Raw genomic sequence first — 12,148 nt, 5'->3', positions numbered from 1 at the left:
AACGAAACGCAAAAACCCCCAAAAAAGAATCGATTTTAGAAACAAATTTTTCCGTTGTTACCCAGGCCTACTTTCCACAATACATTGTGTTGAAAAGCTGTAATGAGATATAGAGTCAAATTCTGTAGTCAACCCTCTAGGACAAGTGAAGACCAAATCTGTGGGGTTAATTTTGTAGGGCAGATGCACATACAAGAAAGAACTCTTGTCTGTTTGAGCCAAGTGTGAATGTTGCAGTTGGCTACCTTGATTAGCATTGAAAGTAACCAAGCTTTAAAGCTTGGTTATTTCCTGCCTGGGGCAATCCTTTATTGGGAGGTGTTACCAGGCTCTGATTGTTTCTCCCACCCTGTTGCTTTTGTTGTTCATTAGTTCAGTCGTTTCCAACTCTTCGTGACTACATGGACCAGCCCACACCAGAGCTCCCTGTCAGCTGTCACCACCCCCGGCTCCTTCAAGGTCAATCCAGTCACTTCAAGGATACCATCCATCCATCTTGCCCTTGGTCGGCCCCTCTTCCTTTTTCCTTCCATTTTCCTCAGCATCATTGTCTTCTCTAAGCTTTCTTTTCTTCTGATGATTTAGCCAAAGTACTTCATATTGGCCTCTACTATTCTTCCCTCTGATGAGCCGTTGGGCTTTATTTCCTGGAGGATGGACTGGTTGGATCTTCTCACTGTCCAAGGCACTCTCAGAACTTTCCTCCAGCACCATAGTTCAAAAGCATCTATCTTCCGTCCAGCTCTCACATCCATAGGTTACCATTGTTGACTATGCGGATCTTTCTTGCCAGTGTGTTGTCTCTACTCTTCACTATTTTATTGAGATTGGACATTGCTCTCCTCCCAAGAAGTCAGCGTCTCCTGATTTCCTGGCTGCAGTCTGCATTTGCAGTAATCTTTGCACCTAGAAATACAAATTCTGTCACTCCTACTCTGTAGATTCCACAAATATATAAACCCCACTTGCCTAGTTTCCAATAGACCTCACAACCTCTGAAGATGTCTGCCATAGATGTGGGTGAAACGTCAAGAGGGAATGCTTCTGGAATATGGCCATACAGCTCGGAAAACTCACAGCAATCCAGTGATTCTGGCCATGAAAGCCTTTGGCAACACATTTCCAGCGTTCATCTTAAAGATGAAATACTCTGTGTATACATTCACTAGCATTTCCAAGAGCTTTTTAAAATCTACTATAGCCAGCTCCTTCCTTAGAAAGCTTTTGGGCATGTAGACCTAGTGCCTAGTATCTGGTCAGGTTTACTCTCAGCCAGCTTCAAAAGTGCTGGAAAATCAAGCATTCTCTTTCACACACAACCTCTGAAGCAATGGGGGGAGTTTAGATAGCACAGGACACCTGCTTGCCTGTATCCATCCTGACTTCTTTAGCTTAGGTTTCTCTATGTGCACCTCCCCCCCCCCCCCCCCAGTGCATGGTCGTAAATACTTTTTGTATCTAAGCAGCCGGATCATGTGACCCAAGAAATGTCTAGGGTTGGCAGTCATAAGAAAACTCCCCTTCTTCATCTAATTCCTCTTTTCTCTTTCCCCCCCCCCCTTTTTTATGCTCTCAGCTTCAAGACAGTGAGCTAAAGCTTTAAGCTCCCAGGAAACCTCCCTTTTACTTGGGATATAGGTACTTGGGGTGTACTTATTTACTTAGGTGATCCCTCATAGCCTGAGGATGATGGTCCTCCAAGTATAATGTCTTGATGGTGGGTCCGTAGATGGCTATGGAGCCCTATTCTTGATCCGCACATTCTACCACAGTGAGGACATCAGTTTCCAGGTGGAAGGCAGTCCCAGTTAGGCACACTTCCTCCAGCACAGCTCTCATCATCCTTGGAGCAGGTAAGCTCCCCACCACAACAAGGGGGCACCCATCGGACTACAAACAGAGGCACAACTATGTGGCCCAAATGATTCATTGGAACTTATGTCACAAGTACCATCTGCCAGTAGTAAAGAACTGGTGGGATCATAAACCTTCAAAGGTAATGGAAAATGAATGCGCAAAAATACTGTGGGACTTTTGGAACTCAATACACCAGATCTCACGACTGTGGAAAAGAAAACAAGTTTGATGTCGCCATATCAGGTGATAATCAAAGTGACAAAAAACAACAGGAAAAAATCAGCTGTTATCAGGACCTCAAAATCAAACTGCAAAGTTTACTACCAAACTGCTACCTCCGAGGATGCTAGCCATAGATGCAGGCGAAATGTCAGGAGAGAATGCCTCTAGAACATGGCCATATAGCCTGAAAAAAACTTACAACAACCCAGTGATTCCAGCCATGAAAGCTTTCGACAATAAACTGCAGAGGCTCTGGCATAAACCAGTACAGGTGGTCCCAGTGGTAATTGGCACACTGGGTGCCATGCCAAAAGATCTCAGCTGGCATTTGGAAACAATAAACATTGACAAAATCACCATCTGTCAACTGCAAAAGGCCACCTGACGGATCTGCGCACATCATTCGAAAATACATCACACAGTCCTAGACGCTTGGGAAGTGTTCGACTTGTGATTTTGTGATATGAAATCCAGCATATAGATCTCCTTTGCTGTGTCATACTGTGTTTATCTATAATATTTATACTTTATTTATATTCCACCCTTCTCCCCAAGGAGACTCAGAGCAGATTACAGTATGTAAACAGACACAGGCAAACATTCAATGCCTTGTTACAATGAAATGCAATGAGACACAAATATACAGAAAAATGCAAAGGCTTCTCCTTTCATTTCCGGCTCTGGAGGCAGTGCTCATCTCTTGTTTGGAGAGGTGCTCATCTTCATTTCCAAGCCTTGGAGTCTGCATTGTCTGGTCATGTGGCTGATGTGACTGCATGGAGCATATTTTTGTCTTTTCCTGCCGAAGCGGTACCTATTGATCTACTCACATTTGCATGTTTTTGAACTGCTAGGTTGGCAGGAGCTAAGGCTAACAGTGGGAGCTCACCCCATCCCATTGCTGGAGCCCTCGGTGGCGCAGTGGGTTAAACCCCTATGCCGGCAGGACTGAAGACCGACAAGTCACAGGTTCAAATTCGGGGAGAGGTGGATGAACTCCCTCTGTCAGCTCCAGCTTCCCAAGTGGGGACATGAGAGAAGCCTCCCACAAGGATGATAAAAAATATCAAATCATCCAGGCGTTCCCTGAGCAACGTCCTTGCAGATGGCCAATTCTCTCACACCAGAAGCGACTTGCAGTTTCTCAAGTTGTTCCTGACACTATCAAAAAAAAAAAAAACCCATCCCATGAATTTGAACTGTCAACCTTTAGGTCAGCAGTTCAGCAGCACAAGAGTTTAACCCATTGCACCACCCACAGCCCCGTTCTTCTCTTTCCCAGATACCAAGCAGATTTTAGGTAGTAATATGATATGAATCACTTCTTTTTCCTCTACCTTCCCCTAAATCACAAATGAGTTATACTTTATATCAGTTAGGCATCACTGTCAAAACTTGTACAGTTCCATGTGTGATGACAATGGTACAGCAATCAGCTCTGAACATTTGCATATCATTTACATACACAACTCATAATCAGTAAAAAATTTCCAGAGAAAGCATTAAAGAAAAAAGAGGAATCAAATTTCATGCATGCGTTTAAGTGCATGCAACTTCCTTCACTCCTGTTCATCCAACGGTACATTTCTCTCTTGTCTCTTTCTGTCCTTCTGCTACTGTCACACTGCTGGTGTTATTTATGCCTTGTTTTTATTATCCGGTGTATTTATTGGCACTGCATAAACAATGTTAAGAACTTCCCCATTTCTTTGAGTGATGAGAAATCTAGGAACAGAGATATAAGTGTTTAGTTTCTTCTCCTCAGAGAGTGCACTTGCGATTTATGATACCCTTGCAATCTCTCTGGATGAAATCCTGTTGGTGCATGAGACACTCATAACTACAATGGCAGAGGTGATGGCACATCAATAGGAGGGAAAAGATTGCAAGTTCGGTAATAGCAAGGGAGGAAAGGCACAGTCATTGCTGTTGCATTTCCAGGAAGACCCACTCCAAACCACTGATTTCTCCAATGACTAGTCATTGGTGGCCACTGTGTTCTGAGAAAATCAGCAAGGGACATGGCTGATACTATTCACAAAGCAAGCATTCCCAAAATATCCTTGCTCTGAGGATTCACTGGGAAGCCAGGTCTTGGAGAACCTGACTGCTTGGATCCAACAGCTTTTACTTCCGAATATTGCATTGACAATTCCTTTGTTTTTCCTCCCCTTTCCATCCCTTCATATCAATGATAGAAAGTTCACAGATTGGTTGAAAGTTTCCATTAAGTTTTATAATAATAATAATAATCATCATCATCATCTTTATTTATATCTCACCACCATCTCCCCAATGGGGACTCAGAGCGGCTTACATGAGGCCAAACCTGGACAACATGTTACAGCAAATGACCATCGGATGCAAACTACAGATAGTTATCTGTATGTTTCTAGTGCAATTTTTTTTTAAATCATGCCAGAGTGACTTGAGAAGCTACAAGTCGCTTCTGGCATGAGAGAATTAGCCGTCTGCAGAGACATTGCACAGGGGAAGCCCAGATGTGTTACTAACCTGTGGGAGGCTTCTCTCATGACCTTGCATGGGCAGCTGGAGCTGACAGGTGGGAGCTCATCCCACTGCAGAGATTTGAACCATCAACCTTCAGGTCAGCAGTTCAGTGGGACAAGGGTTAGTGGGGTCTGCTTCTACAATATCCTACAAGTTTGGGTGTCCTCTTGGATTCATCACTTACGCTTGAGGCTCAGGCGTCGGTGGTGGCCGGGAGGGCTTTCGCACAATTGAGACTCATGCGCCAACTGCGACTGTACCTTGTAAAGGCTGATCTGGCCGGGGTGGTCCATGCCTTGGTCACCTCTAGATTGGACTACTGTAACGCGCTCTATGTGGGGCTGCCCTTGAAAATGGCTCGGAAATTCCAACTGGTGCAACTGGCGGCAGCCAGGTTGTTAACTGGTGCTCCTTACAGAGAGAGGTCAACCCTCCTGTTTAAGGAGCTCCATTGGCTGCCGTTCATTTTCCGGTCCCAATTCAAGGTGCAGGTGCTCACCTATAAAGCCCTAAACGGTTTGGGACCCGCCTACCTGCATGGCCACATCTCCGTATATGAACCCACACAATCTGGAGAGGCCCTGCTCACGATCCCACCTGCGTCGCAAGCGCTTTTGGTGGGGACGAGGGACAGGGCCTTCTCTGTGGTAGCCCCCCGACTCTGGAACTCTCTCCCCAAGGACATCAGACAAGCCCCAACGTTGGCAGTCTTTAGAAAGAGCTTGAAGACCTGGCTGTTCCAGTGTGCCTTTCCAGAATAGGAAACTCCCAGCATCATGTCCCAAATGCACTTTACCAGAGATTTAAGATTGCCTGCGCATCACACCTACCCTAAAATCCTTACACTTCACCTGTTATGTCCAGCACTTTTTAATTTTATTCATTTCATTTGGCCCGGCCCTTAGTTTTAAATGTGTCATGATCTTATTGTTTTAATGTTTTACTGTTATTGCTTTAATGTTTATTGGTTTCCTTTATGAGGTTTATTGTTGTATTTGTTATGCTGTTGTTTTATTGAGGGCCTTGGCCTTTGTAAGCCGCATCGAGTCCTTCGCGAGATTTTGCGAGGTATAAATAAAGTTAATAATAATAATAATAATAATAATAATAATAAGTTTGGGTAATTTCTTGTTCCATTGTATTATTAGCTGCTAGGCTTGGGCGATCCAGTTCGTTAATTTTGGTATTCGTTATTAATTCGTATTTAAATTAGCTTACGATCCAATATTGAGCCATGCAGGAATAGTGTGAGGAGTAATTAAGAATCGAAACAATTTTTCCAATTTTCGTAATTATTTCGTAATTATTTTCGTATGTCTGGTGCAAGTTTTGCAATCTTGCATTTACCCCACTTCCGGTCCCTTTGCTCTGCTGCTTCCCTCCTCTTTCCTCATGCTTCTTCGTGCCTCACTCTGGGCTGCACTGGGCTACCTTCCTTCCTTCCTTCCTTCCTTCCTTCCTTCCTTCCTTCCTTCCTTCTTTCCTTCCTTCCTTCCTTCCAGCTGGCAAATCTCACATTCCCCCCTTCCTCCTCTTTCTCCTGGCCTCCTTCTTGCCCAAAATTTCTCATTACTTTATTTTTCATACCCTTACTCTATGCCACAGGAATGCGTTGCCAGGTACAGCTAGTATATAATATAATATAATATAATATAATATAATATAATATAATAATATAAAATACAATTATAATATAATATATAATATTATAATATTATATTATATTATATTATTATAATACTATTATATTATAGTATTGTATATTATATTATTATATTATATTACTATATTATTATTATATTATATTTGTTGTTGTTCATTCGTTCAGTCATCTCCGACTCTTCGTGACCTCATGGACCAGCCCACGCCAAAGCTCCCTGTCGGCCGTCACCACCCCCAGCTCCTTCAAGGTCAGTCCAGTCACTTCAAGGATGCCATCCATCCATCTTGCCCTTGGTCGGCCCCTCTTCCTTTTGCCTTCCACTTTCCCCAGCATCATTGTCTTCTCTTATATTATATTATATATTATAATATATATAATATAATATAATATAATATAATATAATATATAATAATATTATTATAATATATATAATATATATAATATATATAATAATATAATATATAATAATATAATATAATATACAACAATATAATATAATAATATTATAATAATATAATATAACATAGTTGTTGTTTGTTTTATCACACCAACAGTCAACAACAGAGGGAGAGAGAAGCTTCAGAAGTTCCCCCTGTCCCATTTGGAGGTTTTTTTTAGCATATTGCGCAATCGCGTCCGCCATTAACGAATCAATTCGTAATTTTACGAAATTTCGTATATTTCAAAATTTTTAAAAGGAAAATTTTGGATTTCTTAAAAAAACCAAAACGCAAGGGCCCCCTAAAAACAAAACGAGTTAAGAACCAAATTTTTCCGTGGTTACCCACGCCTAGTAGCTGCATTTTCCCTCATTGTCCATGTGGTGCTGGAAAGGGAAGGAGACCCACCCAGGGCTTAGTTGCAGAAAACTGCCTAAGAAACTATACTCAACCATTCAATATTTTGGATTTAAAAAATATATATTGTGTTTGTCTCCTCTCTTTGAATGCAGCAATTTCTAAGGCATCTAGGTTAACCCAGGAACACTTTGGGAATTAATCTGTAATAAGGACAAGCTTATTCATAATCATTGAGACAGCCAGTTGCCAGATTTACAACACCATTATGTGCAAAACTGTTGACTTTCAAGCGTGGCCTGTACGATGTCACTTTGAACATCAGTGTCATGTCACTGCCGAGATGGAGGCTACGCAGAAGGCGACAGCTTTGCCTCTTCCCAAACAGTCTTCATTATGGATGCTTCTCATAAATCTGTCCCTGCTGTCAAGGATGTTTTTTTTCCCCCATTCGGTTTATCAGCAGCAGTTTGGGAAGGCTTAGAAAAAGAAATGGGACCGTAGAGGCAGACACCGGCTTCTCCTAGCCATTTCGCAATGTCCGTGAACTATCTGCCCCTCTGTCTGCACTTTTTAACCCTCTGCACAGTGCAGCCTCTTTTGATAGGAAAGGGCAGAAAGCTTCACCATTTCCTCCTTATGTGCTTAGAATGGAAATAGATCCCAGGTTTCTACACAAAATCTTCTTTGACAGCTTGGAGCTGGGCAACCTGCAGGCACCAAAACCATTTGGGTCCTCTGAGCACAAACGTGATAGAAATTGTATATGCATTTTTAAATATATCTATATCTATCTATATATAAATGCTCTGTGCGTAATGAGTACCTTAAAAACAAAAGAACCAATGAACAAAATCACACCAAATTTGGCAACAAAATGTCTCACAACACAAGGAGTGACCATCACTCAAAAAAATATGATTTTGTCATTTGGGAGTTGTAGTTGCTGGGATTTATAGTTCACCTACAATCAAAGAGCATCATGAACTCCATCAATGATGGAATTGAACCAAACATGGCATACAGAACTCCCATGAGCAACAGAAAATACTGGAAGGGTTTGGTGGGCATTGACCTTGAGTTTGGGAGTTGTAGTTCACCTATATCCAGAGAGCACTGTGGACTCAAACAATGATGGATCTGGACCAAACTTGGCACAAGAACTCAATACACCCTAATATGAACACAGATGGAGTTTGGGGAAAATAGACCTTGACATTTGGGAGTTGTAGTCACTGGGATTCACAGTTCACGTACAATCAAAGAGCATTCTGAACCCCACGAATTTTATTTATTTATTTATTTATTTACTATTCTTGTATACCGCTGTATCTCAAGCCCGAGGGCGACTCACAGCGGTTTCCAGACAGCAAACAGCAAAGACAATAAAAACAGCAATAATTAATATGCAAAACAGTTAAATTACACACACTTACATTACTAGCTAATAAAACCATCATCAATACACGAGTTGTAGTTACTGGGATTTATAGTTCACGAATGACAGAATTGTAGCAAACTTCCCACACAGAGCCTCCATGACCAGAAAATACTTAAGACCATCCAATCCAACTCCCTTCATCAGAGCAAGAAAATGTAATCAAAGTCCTCCTGACAAAGAGCCATCCAGCCATAGATAGATAGATAGATAGAAAGAAAGAAAGATAGATAAGGAGTTGTAGTTGCTGGGATTTATAGTTCACCCACAATCAAATAGCATGATAGAACTGAACCAACCGAGGCATACAGGGCTCCCATGACTAACAGAAAATACTAGAAAGGTTTGGTGAGCATTGACCTTGAGTTTGGGAGTTGTAGTTCACCTACATCTAGAGACTACTATGGACGCAAACAATGATGGATCTGGACCAAACTTGGCACTAATATTCCATATGCCCAAATATGAACAGAGATGAAGTTCGGGGAAAATAGACCTTGACATTTGGGAGTTGTTGTTACTGGGATTTATAGTTCACCTACAATCAAAGAGTGTTCTGAGCCCTATCAACAACAGAATTGGGCACCAGACTTGGAGGGCCATCATCTTCAGGCTACGAAGGATCGCCTAAGTAAGTAAGTAAGTAAGGTGTTGAAAACTAATGAGAATGAAGCAATAGTGTGTAGGACAAAAGAAAATTATATATTTAATTGTAGGCATGAACTAGTATACTTTGACTATTGTGTGTCTAATGAGATGGGGAATCACAGGGTTGCATATACGCAGTGAAACTATACACAAGGGAGCTATAGTGAGCGAATTCACTTCCCATCCAATCAGTTCCAAGTGATCACATATGGTTGTGGTGCGGCTATGAATCTCTGGTTGTTTCTTATGGCAGAACCTAATAGTCACACTGGTATTTAAAATGTGTTGGAGAGACACAAATTTGCCCCTCAAATTTTAAATGTGGTACTGTGCCCCGAAATTACAATCCTTTAGGCTAGTGGCATTGCTAGATAGTTTTTGGCAGGCATCTACTACAAGATCTTATAAGCTGGCAGCTGTCAAATGCAAAACCCTATTGCTTAGCAGCTGCAGATATTGATCATTTGGAGTCTCCCTTAGGAGAATATTCAACAGCAAAATGTGGCTGAGCCAAAATGCTTTATCTTTTGCAAACAGTGTTACTATAATCAAAAATCAAACTCCTCTTTCAGCAGTGATTTATAAACAACTACAAATGGCAGAAATGTGCTCTGACACTCCAAAAAGCATTGCTTTGAATGTATTCTGTTGAAATCCATGTGCATGTGCAATAGCTACATGTCCCTTTGTTGACATTCTTAAATCATGGGACAGGTCAAGGCTAGAAAGCATTCGCCTTGCTCGTTTTATTTACCCTCAGTGGTATAAGTATCTTGCCAAATCTAATGGCTTAGATAAAATTGCAATCTAATCACCTTAACTATGGGATCCCTAATTGTCTGGGATCATTTAGATAAGTAGAAAGAAACTCTAACCAGAAAAAATGATATCAGAAATAAATGCAGGAATCATCTCAATTTCTTAAACAAATGTGACAATATACTTATTTGAAGAAGTTCTGCTCCCCATAGAAATGCTACCGTCACCCCCCCCCCCCCCAATATCTAGACTTACTTATTTACTTAGGTAATCCCTTGTTTTCCAAAGATGATGGCCTTCCAAGTGTAGTGTCTTGGTGGTGGATATGTCGGTGACTGTGGAGCCCTATTCTTGATCCACATGTTCTTCCACAGTGAGGGCATTGGTTTCCAGGTGGAAGGCGGTCCTGGTCAGGGTTGGCTTGATGCGCCTTCCTCTTGGCACACTTCTCCCTTTCTCCTTCCATTTGTGCCTCTTTGAATTCTACATCACTGCTGGTCACAACTGACCTCCAGTTAGAGTGCTCAAGGGCCAGGGCTTCCCAGTTCTCGATGTGTATGCCACACTTTTTAAGGTTAGCTTTAAACCCATCTTTAAATCTCTTTTCCTGTCCACCAGCATTCTATTTTCCATTCTTGAATTGGGAGTATAGTAACTGCTTTGGAAGTCAGTGATCAGGCATTCGGACAACATGGCCAGTCCAGCTGAATTGATGGTGTAAAAGCATCACTTAAGTGCTGGTGGTCTTTGCTTCTCCCAGCACACTGACATTTGTCTGCTTGTCTTCCCAAGAGGTTTGCAGGATTTTTCAAAGGCAACACTGAGGGAATCATTCCAGGAGTTGAGTGTGGCATCTGTAGACAGTCCATGTTTCGCAGGGGTTTGGAGGACAATAGCTTTATAAACAAGCACCTTGATATCCCTACGGATATCCCAATCCGCAAACACTCTCTGCTTCATTCAGAAAAATGCAGCACTTGCAGATCTCAGGTATTGTATTTCATTGTCAATATTGACTTTTGTGAAGAGGTGGCTTTGACTATGGTGTGGTAGCAGACATGGTCAACATTTTCTAATGATACACAATTAAACTGAATTTCTGGCATTGCAGAAGGATTAGCTCGTGTCTGCTGGAAGAGCACTTTGGCTTTCTTGATATTCAGCAAGAAGCCAAGCTTCTTGTATGCTTCTGCAAAGATGTTTAGAGTGGATTATAGGTCTTCTTCTGAATGTGCACAGACTATGTTATCATCAGCATATTGGAGTTCTATAACAGATCTATAACAGTTCTATAACAGTGTGACCATAGTTTTGGCTTTCAATCTGCTGAGATTAAATAGATTGCCATCTGTCCAATAGATTATTTCCACTCCAGTGTGAAGATTTCCATCAACAAGATGAAGTATCATAGCGATTAATATCTAGAACCACATGTCAAATGGAAAGCCTGTGGATGGAATCAGGCCTGCGATGTCATTGTATATGTCCTGCAAGGCTTTCAATGCCAGTGCAACATAGTTACAGGCCGTGACAGACTTCGTACAGCAAAGATTACTGTAGACGCAGACTGCAGCCAGGAAATCAGAAGACGCTTAGTTCTTGGGAGGAGAGCAATGTCCAATCTCGATAAAATAGCGAAGAGTAGAAACATCACACTGGCAGTGAAGATCCTCATAATAAAAGCAATGGTATTCCCCATAGTCACCTACGGATGTGAAAGCTGGACCATAGGGAAGGCTGAGCGAAGGGAGATAGATGCTTTTGAACTGTGGTGTTGGAGAAAAGTCCTGAGAGTGCCTTGGACCGCGAGAAGATCCAACCAGTCCATACTTCAGGAAATAAAGCCTGACTGCCATTGGAGGGAAGGATATATAAGGACAAAGATGAAGCATTTTGGCCACATCATGAGAAGAAAGGAAACCTTAGAGAAGACAACGATGCTGGGGAAAATGGAAGGAAAAAGGAAGAGGGGCCGACCAAGGACAAGATGGATGGATGGCATCTTTGAAGTGACTGGCTTGACTCTGAAGGAGCTGGGGGTGGTGATGGCTGATGGGGCACTCTGGCGTGGGATGGTTCATGAGGAGGTCACGAAGAGTCGGAATTGACTGAACGAATGAACAACAACAATACAGCCTTATCATTACAAATAACGCCTTGAAAGCAACCATAATGCTGATATGGCCCTTGGTGAAAATGGGTTGGGCACCTTTGGTCTACAACAGTGGTTCTCAACCTTCCTAATGCCATGAC

This window comes from Anolis sagrei, chromosome 7 (genome assembly GCF_037176765.1).
Source record: "Anolis sagrei isolate rAnoSag1 chromosome 7, rAnoSag1.mat, whole genome shotgun sequence".
Lineage (NCBI taxonomy): Eukaryota > Metazoa > Chordata > Lepidosauria > Squamata > Dactyloidae > Anolis > Anolis sagrei.
Note: the sequence above shows the minus strand (reverse complement) of the source record.